This window comes from Anas acuta, chromosome 17 (genome assembly GCF_963932015.1).
Source record: "Anas acuta chromosome 17, bAnaAcu1.1, whole genome shotgun sequence".
Taxonomy (NCBI): domain Eukaryota; kingdom Metazoa; phylum Chordata; class Aves; order Anseriformes; family Anatidae; genus Anas; species Anas acuta.
Window position 1 is genome coordinate 7,719,740 of NC_088995.1, and position 13,533 is coordinate 7,733,272.

The 13,533-nt window shown below is 43.4% G+C and overlaps 1 long non-coding RNA gene across 1 annotated transcript in view; it reads right to left on the reverse strand.

The window, feature by feature from the left end:
• Positions 1–13,533, reverse strand: part of LOC137841225 (uncharacterized) — a 33,837-nt gene that overhangs the window by 16,781 nt on the left and 3,523 nt on the right. The window contains exons 4-6 of the long non-coding RNA XR_011088491.1: positions 12,715–12,845; positions 6,299–7,179; positions 1,360–1,477 (exon numbers count right to left, since the gene is read on the reverse strand). This is a non-coding gene — a long non-coding RNA (uncharacterized lncRNA). The remainder of the gene's footprint in view (positions 1–1,359; positions 1,478–6,298; positions 7,180–12,714; positions 12,846–13,533) is intronic.

The following is a 13,533-nucleotide window of genomic DNA, read 5'->3' on the forward strand; positions in this document are numbered from 1 at the left end:
ATTTTCTAGGTTGGAAGAGACCTCCAAGATCATCGAGTCCAACCTCTGACCTAAAACTAACAGTCCCCACTAAACCATATCCCTAAGCTCTACATCTAAACGTCTTTTGAAGACTTCCAGGGATGGTGACTCCACCACCTCCCTGGGCAGCCCGTTCCAATGCCTCACAACCCTTTCAGTAAAGAAATTCTTCCTAACATCTAACCTAAAACTCCCCTGGCGTAACTTTAGCCCATTCCCCCTCGTCCTGTCACCTGGCACATGGGAGAACAGGCCAACCCCCACCCCGCTACAGCCTCCTTTAATGTACTTATACAGAGCAAAAGTGCAGTAGGTAAGCCTTCTGCACTGTCACTCTGTCCTACTGGTTACAGAGAGTTGGTTCTACCTCCAGGAGCACCAAAAGCCACTGTCTCATTTCCTCTGTCATCTGTATTCTCTCAGCACTGAAAGCCGTGCCAATCCACAAAGTTATATCCACCCACTGCTGTAATTCCACAAGTATATGCATCACTCGATTGCATTCAAACTGCCATGCTAATGGTGCCCAGCAGCAAGTCCTCCATCCTGCCTGCTGGCCATCTGAAAATAGCTGTAAGTTATTCTCTGTCATGCTAGGAGTGTTTGTCAGCTTGTCTCACACCCCGTTCTGGCAATACCGGTGTATCCAAAAGACATCTCACAACACCCATCACAAAAACAGCCACAAGGCCCAGCACTGAAACTGGCCACAGGATATCTGCCCACAGCTCCAAGAAGCTAATTTGAACCAGACCGAGCTGTACGGACTCAATAATTAACAAAGAATGTACCTGAAGCCAGTATATTAAGGGGTGAGAAGGCATTTCAGGTCCAGAGAATTAAACCATTGTAATCAGAGAGAAAAAAAAAAAATCTGAAGTAAAATCCTTGCATAGACCTTGACTATTCCCTTAGCAGGACAAACCTGATGACTAGTTGTTGTTTACAACGATAAGGTCAGAGGAAAGGCCATTTCCTCTCAACAATTGTCAGAAGGGATTAAAACCTGCATTCAGGCTTGCTTTGAACTAGCAGGTACTCCATTCCCCGATGGTATCAGAATCCATTCAGCGAGGTCTCAAGCAGCCTCCGGGGCATGTCTCCATAATGCCCCCATTGTGGAAATATGCAGGACTGCTTCCTGCATTCACTCTATCTTTATGAAGCTTCACCCTTGTGGTCTGATACCCAGGTCAGGAAGCAATCCTGCAATCACTGTTTAATTAGTCATTTCCCAAGTCTGCCTCGGTTGAGAGTTGCTGCTGCTTGTCAGCTTCTAAAGAGGGAGGTTGGGAATCAGAAACATCACTACCAGATTGAGAAAGAAAAGTTACTCACAGGGTTTGAGGCTTGTTTGTGCTGTGGGCTGACATTCCACATTCTCCATTTCCACTTTTTTTTTTCTTTTTTTTCCCCCTAAGTAGGTGTTGAGAGGATGAAGGGGCCATTGCACCTCCTGCAAGTCAAGGCAAAAGCTGATTTATAACAAAAGCAGGTTTTATTTTTGTTCATTTGTTGGTATGGACTGGGCTTTGCTTGGCTTTGTTTGTTTGTTTGTTTGTTTTCTTAAGAAATATGAGCATTGGTACAGAATAACACATACTTCGAGGGAAATCTGTTCCAGGAATTCCAGTTGCGTACATGCCTGTGTGGAAGTCAGTGCTGAGCCCGAGCATTTGGGTGTACGCAGCTCCGGCTTTTCCAAGTGAGTTCACTGGAAGAGGGACTTCTTACCATACAAGCACCAATTTTAAAGGAATGGGAGTTATGTATTAAATGGGAGTATTAAAATATTTGTCTAGATAATTAATGTTTGTGTGTGGAGGAATGTGAAATTAAAAAAATATGGTTGCTGAAATGCAACTGTTTTGGAAAACATGACTTTTGTTCAACGAAATAAATGAGGTATTTCAATAATGTCAAAGACCTATTTTGGCACTTTCTGTGTATTAGGGGTTGTCTAGAAAAGCTTTGAAACAAAAAAAAAAATACATAATTATGTAAGAAGTCATATGAAGTTGTATAAATTTAAAGACACTGAAATCAGGGGAACTACTCTGATCAAAACAAAACAATGTATCCAGAGTTTCATTTTGCAAGAAAGCTTAATTTAAAATGTGATTCATTCTGGAATGGAAAAGACCTTGAAACCTCAGTATTTTCTAGGAAAATGATAACTCTGTCCTCTAGTTCCAGTTTTCTTTGCTCTGATGAAATATTTTAAAAAGAAGAGTATGTGCTAATTTTCTGGTGACAGCAAGACAGCCCTGCTTTTGACAAACGAATGCAAGGCATAAAAATATTAGAAGAAAAACCCTAACAAATCAGTGAGCCCACTGAGAAAATGACATAAATTTCAAGAATTTGTACTGGAATTCATAGATGATTATGATGAAGGAAACCAGAGCAATGGGGAGTAGAAGTGGTGAGGGAGTTCCTACATGAATTGTATCCATCACATGAGAGGTTCCTGCTCACTCTGGATGTAGTGTGTAACTCCTCGTGGCCTTGCTCAAATCGTATCTTGGAACATGTGTCTTAGATCAGCGTCTGCACTGGGCCAACGCACATTGCTTCCAGCAGCTCCGAGTAGAGGCAGAGAAAATAAATACTTGCCACAAAAGACTGCAGCTATGTCCTCAGAAGGTTTTTTTTTCTTTCTCTTCCACCAAGGCTGTACTAACCCTGGTAACAGCCAAGTCCAGAAGACACAGAGCTGAGATAACATTGTGTGAGCAGCCTTTCTCCTCTGCCACTCTTTTCTGTCTCAAGGAGAGAAGTGGCATCTTCTCTGGGCTCCTTTTCCAATTTCCCAAAATCTTCCTTATCCACAACAACGTGTCCAGGATCAGCCTTTGCAGTCTCCTGCCACATGATCTTTCTTTTCAGCTGAGATTTCTTGCAAAATGCCAAAACGCAATACGAAAAATTATTTTTAAGACCCACACTGATGAGGGAAGGGTGCAGAAGAGAGCTCAGGAACACCTGTGAGGTTGTCCTCTCCATCCCCTCACCTGGGGGAACAAAAGCTCAGCATCCCGCATTACCATAGCACCAATAGCCGCAAATAAACGGCTCTCGTAAGAAAAGAACAGATGTGACAAAGATTGTTCCAGGGTCTATAGCAGACCACAGCCAAAGCAGAAGAGTCTAAATGCGCTGGGCTGGGATGGCAAGGGAAGTCACAACTGGGTTCCATCTAGGGGGAATTATTCTTACACTCAATTCATCAATTTATGGGCAAGCAATTCCACGGGCAAGGCTGACTTGATTAAACAGAGCCGTAATGACAGTGAGTGTAGGGAAGCATCCAGCCAAGTATGCAAACTAGCCTTCTTAGCCTAGAATAAAAGCTTCCTAACCAATAATTTCATGCTTTTATCTATACGATCATTAATACAGATACCAAACAATGCCAGCTCGACGTGGTGTCAAAGGCTCTGACAACCTCTAATTGATAATAAATAATTCAATTTCTACCCCAATCCAAAACTGCTGAATCTTGGGACACGTTCCAAATAAATGATTAAAAAGAACTTTGAATGTAATTATATCTAACACAATTGGGGATATTGCCCAGATGAAATTTACAGCAACTATTCAGAGCTACAAAATTTCAATGGCACTGGCAACTCTTTATGCCTACCAGAAAATGAAATGTTCTTTACCCAGGCGATGGCATAGACTGCATGTTTTATCTGACAGCTGTATGCCAGCAACTCACCCAGGCCAACCATGCTTCCCACAGAGGTGCAGTCTTTCCCAAAGACACCCAACAGAACTGGGAGCATGGTTTTACAACAAACAGATTTTGTTGTTGTTGTTCTGTACATGCAAAACTTGGTCTTTTTTGTTTTGTTTTGTTTTGTTTTTCTGCTGCAGCTGATTCTTCTCCTCCTCCCAAGCTGTTTATGTTACACTTAATGAAAGTTTATTTAGAAATTATCAGCCATAGTTCCTGGAATGAAACTAATGCAATACATTTCAGCAAGAAAAGTGCCTATCAGCACAAGCCTGAAGTGACGAATGCAGCATCTGAGGCACACCAATTGTTCACAGCAATTCCCAAACTCCAAAGCCAGAAGGAACTCTAAACACTTATTAGTGAAGACATAGGACAAGTATTTGCAAGGGCATCCTTATTCAAGATTTGATTCTTATTTTTCTCTTAGGAAATCACTTGCTGAAATCTCCGTTTCTGATCTGTAAAACAGGAATGATGGCATTCAGCTTGATTTCCTTGGATACAAATTGTCGTGAATGCCCAATCATTCCCGTGAGAATGCTGTATTTAACCGACCTGAAGAAGTGGTGATGCTTAAGGACCTTTTAGAACTGCAGCAGATATTTTCATGAGCTCATATGGAAACAGGAGAAATGCAGAGGGCTCACACGCCTTGTTGAACCTGTCCCATTTCTTCATGTGCAGTCCTTTCAGGAAAATTCAGCCTCGGTGCCACTAAAATCCCTACACTCACAGGCAGGGCAGATATAGCATGGGTGTGAAGACGTGCAAACAGACCTGTGTCGCCTATCTGAACTCCAATCGTTTCCTGAACCTACTTGGGTGTATTTCTCAGTCCTTTACATCTTACTATTTGTGAATACAGAAAGGGGCAGAAGGAAACACCAGCTCTGCATCCTTCACAACAGGCTGTTCTGGTCTCCTGGTGTTTACCTGGCAGAGACAGCAGCCAGCCTGGAGCAAAGAGATCACCTGCAACGTCTGCAGGATCATGAGAACATCTGACAAAAGAAAATAGCTCCGTAATTTGGTGAACTTCACAACTGCCATGATCAGGTGAGCCGGGCTTGTTTCTTCAAGAAAAAGAAACACGAGGGAGGAAGGGCCGTGAGCACTCAGAAATGTGTCTAGTCCTGCATTATCCAGAGCTGCACTGTGTGACCCATATCACATAGATATTAAACACAGTTTGCTACTCTCCAGCAGGTTGAAAGCTACCATTGTGCTCTGAACGATTTCAGATATGGGCCAGTTAGGCACCTTCATTTTAGTATTTATATAACAGAAAGAGGAATTTATAACAATTTTTAACAGCTGGTTATGTTAAACAGGAGACACAGTCCTAGGTTTTAAGATCTCTTAAACATATTACACCTGAAGCAAGAATGTAGTCCTACTGAAATCGGTGATTTACTGGCCTCTGTGGCACCAGCTCGTGTGCTGAGGTCAGAGCTGGAGCCTTGCTTCATGCTGGATATTCATCTGCCTCGCCTACCGGAGGAAATTCCCTCACAGGTGAGAAACCCAAATGACTCCCCTTTATACATCTTCTTACACCAGACACTTTCTCTGAAGTATCTACCACTAGCTCCTGTAACAAAGAAAACATTATGTAAACCTACACTTCAATCCAGCCGTAACAAGCTAATAAGAAGGATGGAACTTTACCAGTTTCCTTTAAAAAGGGAAGAAAACTTTAAAACTACTATGAAAACCTAACATTTTAAATGACTGGATCTTTTTTTTTCACAACAATATTCACCAAAAGTTGTAAGTTGTTACCTAAATTCCATAAAATGATATATATAAAATATAAAAGTTATATAAAAGGGAGAACAGATAACAGAATTAAATATCAGTAAATATAAGGATGCTTTGAATCTCCATTGTATGAACTATCCTGGGTGAGGTCAATGAAATTTTTCTGGAAGCCCAGAATAATGGAATAGCAGAATCTGTCACCAAAATACTGGATTGTTGGAAAACAGCCTGAAAATTGGTTGTGCTGTGTCCCTGTAGCATTTTCACTGCTGGGCCACAGGTACAGACTGTTTCTTCCAAGGTAACTTATCATTTATAGTGTGGTTAAGTCATAGATCAATAGTAAACGTTTTCCATACACTTTTTTATATGAAGTTCAGTAAAGGAGAGTTTGCAGCATTCATTCAACAAGTGCCCATGGCAGAGTCCTTTCTGAAAGATGAGAAGCCAGTGGCAATGACAGAGAAATCAAGTTAATACCCTGATTTCTCATTCCATGTCTAGAGTAAAGGGGCACAAGACGATGTATAAGAGCCGTATGCATCACCTCCAGAAAACGTGGCAACACACCCCTGCCAGCAGCTCTTCTGCTGAACAGAAGGGGCAGCACAGGGAGACTTGATCTAATATGTGTTAAAAATAATTTCTCTAATAAAAAAAAATATCTCAAAAGCAAACGAGAAGGAAAGCAAGTCAGAGCTCTATGAAGAATCAGAAATGGGAAAGAGCAAAGCAGGAATGTGGAAAGATGAATTAAAAAGACGGCTTCACCTCCTTTACATGTCACCAAGTGTTTTGCCTTGTCAGCTGCAAACATCTGTAGTTTCCCCACAGGTGCATAAGATGGGAGAAGGCTGGGTCTGTAGCTCCAGCCATGCTCCCAGGGCAGGGTAGCTGGTTCCAGCCTTCCTGAACAGGCACAGGGCGAGCGCTGCTGAGGTGAACCCAGTTTAATAGGTTGCTACTTACAGGCTTAGGCTGATTTACAGGTGTTTGCCCTGAAATATGACCATCCATGTTATCACTGTTAATCCTCTCCCTAACAAGCCTCCTCCTCCTCTGAAATCCTCCCACTTCGATAGCTGGCTATTTTTGGAGGAGAAAACCACATGCATGCCAAAAAGCAACAGCTCTAAACCTCCTCCCACAAAGGGCAGCCTGGCTATCACACACCCGACAGGTTGTCTGCACAGCACCACACCTGACCCTGGGCTGCCTCTGACAGGGCAGGCATCAGCCGTCTGCATGTGACAGTAATAACAGGGGTGTCACAGGCAGAGCACACACAGACCTCGCGTCCTCCTCCTTTGCAGCCTGGTAGGAAGCCTCCTGTCGGTAACGCAAGGCCTACGAAGCACAGCTGAGCGGCTCCCGTTGTGTCCTGGGGAGCAGTATTTTCCATCTTTCTCAGCTGAAGACTTCTCTTCTGCTTGCTCTCTCATGCCCGTGACTGTTTCCGCAGCTGAGTTTCCATCCAGCTTGGATCCCAGCTTGAGACCCAGCCGGATGGAGGGAAGTGCAGCGTCCAGTGGCCGGAGCACCGTGAGGCTCTGTACCCGGTGCATCAGCTTCTATTCCCTGCTCATACTGCTCCAGTACCGTGGTAATGATTTGCAGACAAACAGGAGAACAAGGTCCACAGTCTATGTAATCTAAACAAAAAAAAATATCTTATGATTGAAAGTAAATTTACAGAAGTAGATAACCTTTTTTGCCTTAATAAATACATCATGTAGGTTCTGACTGTGCTGCATTCATCTGTCTCTTAGCTTAGCGACTGCTGTGTTTGGCATCTAGAAATCTACCCCTCACAGCAAAATACAGCTCCTAGGAGCCCAAATCCCCATCAAGTCTCACATGCCAAGCGTAAGTCTCAGTATTCTGGCTGCTGCACTGAACTCCATACCCACAGAGCTCCCATTTTAGCCATTTTGAAGCATGGCCTCTCTCTCTTGCTTTGGAATTTTCACATGTATGATGGGTCATACATCATACAGGTCACGGTGAGCTCCACAGCTCTGCCAGGATCCTGGGCACGCTGCGGATGCCTTATCAGTGAACCACACCCAGGAAAAGTGCTGCTAGAAGGCACCAGCCTAGTGCTGGGGGCCTTTTCTCATCACACTGATCAACACATCCACCTGGTGGGAAGCAAACACAACCTATTACCCAGATGAAGATTCTGGGCATCAGGATCTCAGTCGGCTCAGCCTATTCCATAACTCAGAGACTCAGATGCATAAGCACAAGCCTCCTGTTATTTAACCCTGAAGAATTCCAGGAAGGTCCTAGAAATGCTTATAGACTTTCCAAGCAGCCAAGCAAAAAACAGTCATGAAGCCAAACTACACAGCTTAGAGATAAAACCGGAGAACAGTCAGCAGGGAATGTGAGCTTCATATCCAAAACAGCAGAGAAAATTCTCTGTACTGCTAAAAATAAGTCACATTGGAGCTCAGGACACTGCAGGCACAATCCTGTCCAGGATTTCCCACTTCTTTTCAGTACTACGGAGCCAATCCCTCCAGTAAAAGCTGACAGCAGCTCTAAGTGCTGATGGTGCAGGGATCCCATTCCCTGCAGCACAAGGGACTCCTCGTACGCTTCAGGTTTCATCTTCACCTCTCCTATTCCTGGCTTTAAGAGAACAACAATATTTGGAAGTATCTGGGTGCGTGCCAACACACCACAGTCTGCCCTTCAGTTTCTCTGGATGCTACCACTCCATAAAAATTTTCCCTGGGACAGACAGCAGCATTTTTGTATTTTTACCCTGTTCTGGCTTTTTCTGATACATCCTGCTTCTGTTGTTCCCTTGCTATGTGTGCAGTTCTCTGTCTATTCTTGCTCCTTTTTGCTCCAGCTCTGCACAGCAGTTACTTGTTAGTTACTTAAAATCCCAATAATTTAGGTCAAAAAGCCTGATGAATCTGATGTGGCTTGTTTCACATACAAAGAGTGAAATTGAAAACCACCTTATTCTTCTCAACTGAAATGCTGCATCCCTATTAATTCAGGTGTATAAATAACACTGTAATGCTGCATCAAGGGCTCTGCTGTGTGATTAAACCTGCTTCTCTGACCTGTAATTAGAAACTTTGCCTCTGAAAGGCAGTTTGCAGAGAAAAAAAAAGGAGAAAAGGAGAAGGAACCAGCTCTCAGACCCAACAATTTTGTACTTAATAAATTATTCAGAGTTTTTGAAAGTTGAGCTGGATTTCCATCTGCTAGCATTAAAGACCCAAATGGAAGAAAAATTGAAGGATTCTCACTGCAGAACACACCATTACAGGGCATGGGGCTGGAAATAAGAAGCCAGCTGAGAAGTTCTCGGTGTCCTCTTTCTGTCCCTGTTCAGCTGCTGCATTTGCACCCCCGTACATCTGACAGGTCCTGGAGTAACACAGAGTGATCATCCAGCAGAGTCCCACTGAATCACAGACATGGTTTTGGGATATAACATTAGAAGAAAACTCCCAAATTCAGTGACTGCTTTGTTAGTGTCAGCAGAGGCAGACAATAAACACACAAAAGATGGTGATGGTCATGAGTAGAAAAACAATATAGATTTGCATGGTCACAAGTAATATATAGCATTTTCAAGACAAGTAATCTAAAGATGAATTCATTAATGATCTTTTCACACTGATCGCTTGCCCCAGGGCCAGTCAGGCAGTACAGACTATTGTACTATTAATGACTGTAGTCACTGTTAGTTGCAGTCCCAAGGGTACACCTGATGTAAGGTGAATTTCTCCCTTGGAAGCGGGGAGATGGCAATGCCTTTTTGTCCTGTAGTCTTAGTACGAAAAACTAATTCATTCATTAGCTAATAGATTAATTTTAACAACAACAGACTGAACAAAATATTCCAATTGCTATAAAGGATATTACCAATCTCTCCTCTTTCCATAAACATGGGATAGAACAACCTTTAGACCACTCGGTAACACGAGAACTGACCCCAGGACAAGCGGTCTCTGGCCTTGGGTATTTGGCAGCTGTTTCCACAGTGCTGCTTGATTTCAGATCAGAGATTTTGTGGTGAATTCCTCCGCTGGTTACACCTATAATCTTTGTGTTGAGGGTGTGACTGACATCCCGGTTTCATTCCTCTTTGTTTTCAGGTTGAAGTTTGCAAGGCCTCACACTGGGAGAACGTAGAGTCTGATAGTTTTGTGTATAATTATCTTTCTGTAGGAACCTCTTAAGGTTGATCTGGAGTTTCAGGGAAGCCTTCTAAATGGAGATACTAGGTTTAATTTACATAGTATTTACATATCAAGGATCCTTTGGTCAAAATACCAGAAATCACTAAATTCTGGATTACTTTCTGTCTTCTACTGTGGTTTAGACATGCACAGTTTTAACACAAAGAACATGTTAAATCTACCCAAATATTACATTGCCACCGGTGGAAATGTCTTTGTCCCAGGTTGCCCAAGTTTGTACTCGTATGCGGTGCAGAGCCATGGAGATCATGCCCCTGGTATGAGGGTGCTGGACTGCATGAAACAAAGGAGCCCTTCAAATTCAATAACAACAACAACAAGAACTTTAAGTAATCTTTTGTGTTTGTAATATGTTAGAGTCCAAGTTTATCACAGAGCTGCCAGAATATAAATCTGATATAAAGTACTTTGGATTAGATAGTGCAGTGGAAAGAGCTTTACTGGGATATTGTGACAAGTTTTATGAACTTCTTAAAGAAAAAGAACTCAGAAATACCAGCAGTGTTGTTAAGTTATTGCTTTGTGAGCTTGAACACCCAGAACTAAGAAGGAAAGAAGGAAAACTAAGAACTGCATTAAACAGAGCAGTACTTGAAGCACATTAAGCTCGTTTGTTTTTAAATCAGCATTTGAAGTCAGTACATAAAGCTGAGTACTGTGAACCCTCCTGTGAACCCAGCACACTCTACCTTCCTCAAGTGCAGCCTTGGGTTATCCTCTTCCCCATTTTTAAAAATCCTCAGAATGAGTCCAGTATCACCCCACTATTTCCTCCAAGGGCCTCCCTCATCTCCTAACACTGGTGTGAGGCATAAGCTACACTCCCCCATCTCACAAACACCTCATGTGCCACTTTCCAAATCCCTCTCTCAGCCTCCTTCTCTAATGCCCGGGGCATGCGTGTGCATGGGTTGCTGTGATGCCAACATTTTTCCCCTCAGGAATCCTCTTCCCACTCTCCTCTTGGGGAATTCCTCATTCTCTCCTACAACAGCAACTCAATGTCCCATCTACCTCCTTTTGCTGAGTAAAAGGGTCCTCTAAACATCAGTCAGACCTACACTACTGCTGCAACAGAGTACCTGCAACTCCCTCACACTAGGATTGTTGTATGTCCATCATTCCTTTTCCTCCTAATTTTGGATCTTTATTCTCCTCCAATTCTGTCAGGATTCCAGGTGCTACACTGAAAATTTACCTTAAAAATAAAATAAAAATTGTTTTGTTTTTATTATATTCCAGTGACTCTGAAGACCATCACCTCTGTCCCTCAGTACAAATATTTTTCTAGCTTCCAGAAGGCAAAGAGGATTCTGAAAATCGAGCTGGATTTCTATGCATCAGCTGAATCAGAAGGTGCCACTTCTTCACAGCAGCTTTGCAAATGTGATTGAAGCCTGAAGCACAATGCTGTGCTCCATGGGACATATCTGACCCACACGCTGCCTTTTCAACTCTCTGCATTTTCTAAATCATGTACATTATGAGTGAATAGGAAGAAAATGTGTAAACAGGAACAGAAAAGGTCACTGAGAGTTCATTAATTCTGATCACTTAATAAGCTGTAAATTGAAGTGCATGAATTCCATTCTCTAAACACCAGGATAAATTTGAAGAATCTCTATTGACTTAATTTACCCTGATATGCATTAGAATAGTTTCTGGTGCATTCAGAATCAAAATAATTATTACAGCAACATTCAAGACCAGAAGGTACCTAGTTCCCATTTAATAACTAAATGAAGGACAGACTTAAAAAAGCATCGAGCCTACCACATTTAGAAAATAAATAAATAAATAAATGAAGAATTCTCGTTTAAAGGCAGTGCAGAGGCATGGCCCTAGCGCCCAGCCACGCTTGGGTTGCAGGCCTGGCCTGAAGAAGCAGGCTGATACTTTGCACCTAATCAATGAGAACACCGTGCTGTGCAGGGAAGTATGGCTACTGCCTTCCAGATCTGCTTCTTACAGAAGGAAAAGATGAACTGTGGACAAGGAGACAGAACTATTTGGATATGGACTAAATGGCAGACAAATATTCAGTGGTACTTATACATTTCAAAGCTCCTTTGCTTAGAGGACCCCTTTTAGGTTGTAGGGAATCAGATGGAGATTTTCCTACTCAAAGACAATGATTGCTTTGGAATTCTTTTCTCTCTGGTTAGGATGCTGTCCATAAAATCTGACATTGCTTTTCTTGGAATACAAAACATTTGCCCCCTTCCAGAGACCAAAATGAATCCCTAACTTTTTCATCAGCACTAAGTTTCAGAAAGAACAATAGAAGAGGACGTCATGATGGAAGAAGGAACCTGAGAAGTTCTGGAGAAATACAAATCACTGGAGCTGCTCAGTCACAATACCATGAAGTTTTCTGGGTCTTCTGCAAGAAAGTAGCCCTGAAGTGATGCCCTTAAAACACGCAACGATGACTGCAACAGGATCAAGCGAAATGTCTAGAGGGCTCCTCCTGCCGGCTGTTTTCTTAGTAGTCGAAGCCCTTGGCAATAGTGATTTTCGGTTTGTCTTTAGGAAGCTGGAAATCAAGGGAGGCAAACTAATGCAACGCCTCTCTTATTTGTCATAGCAATAAACCGGCATGATCCCACCATGCCTCTTGTACTGCTGCCCACTTGCCCTGGCTTTTCAGAGATGCTGTGCCTGATGTCAGCGTGGGGAGCAGGGCAGCGTAGCAGCTGCGGAGAGCTCGGGCAGCACAAGGAGCAAAGATGAGCTTGGGTGACTGTGACAGCAGGGCAGGCAGGGACAGGGACCTCAGTGAGCACAGGCGCAGGGCCACAGTGCCTGAGCAGGAAGAATGGAGCAGGCCTGGTCACGGTAACCAAGCTTAGCTGGGAGCCCAGTGCCCATCAAACACCCCTGGAGGTCCGAGGCCAAGCCAGAAAGTCAAGTCAGGGGCAGCAAGGGCCACACACAAACACACCTACAGCCTACCCCAGACAAGGACAGCTCTGTGCTGCAGCTCCCAGGGGAAGCGAGGAGGCCCCAGCAGGCTTCTCACAGCACTCGGGTCCCAGGCTACACCGCACCGGATCAGGGCAGCCCTCCAACACGGGCAGCCAGACCTGTAGGACAGGGGGAAGAGGTTGCAGAGTTAGTTGGCAAATGCAGAGCACAGCACAGTCAGCAAAGAACACAAAAATTATCTGAAGTGCTGACAGAAGAACCTGGGTACAAACGTGCCATAAGCGTTGGCAGTGTGAGAGGCTGACAATACTTAAGATGTATCAGGGTCTGGTCAGGACTGACATTTGTAGGACACTGTATGTATGGTTTTGTTTTCCTAGTCCACTGGGAAACACTTCTTTCAAAGCCAGAATAATTTTAAAATTGCCACTGGGGTATAATGACAAAGTCCCTCCAAGTTTTTCACTTATAACTTAAAAAACAAACAAATGTAAACTAATCCTGCCTTCCCGTGAAAAACCCACCCACACCAAATACCAAATACTCCCCTTTGACATATGAATGTTCATCGTTTTGGCCAATCTATGCACCAAAAGAAGGCAGATGAGACACACTGGCACCCCTTTTCCTGCCTCCTCACTGGTGACATATGCCATAACCCTGCACTGACCAGACAGATCTCACAGGTACATGCGTCAGTCCAAACTCCCAACCCTGCCTGCACGAGGAGGCAAAACATCCTGAGGCTACAAAGCTCAAGTGGCAGGTGAGAACTATCTTCAAAAAATGAGCTTGTCAAGTCAACAGGGGGAAGAATAACCCTTTGGAAAAGGTTGACTGTGATTA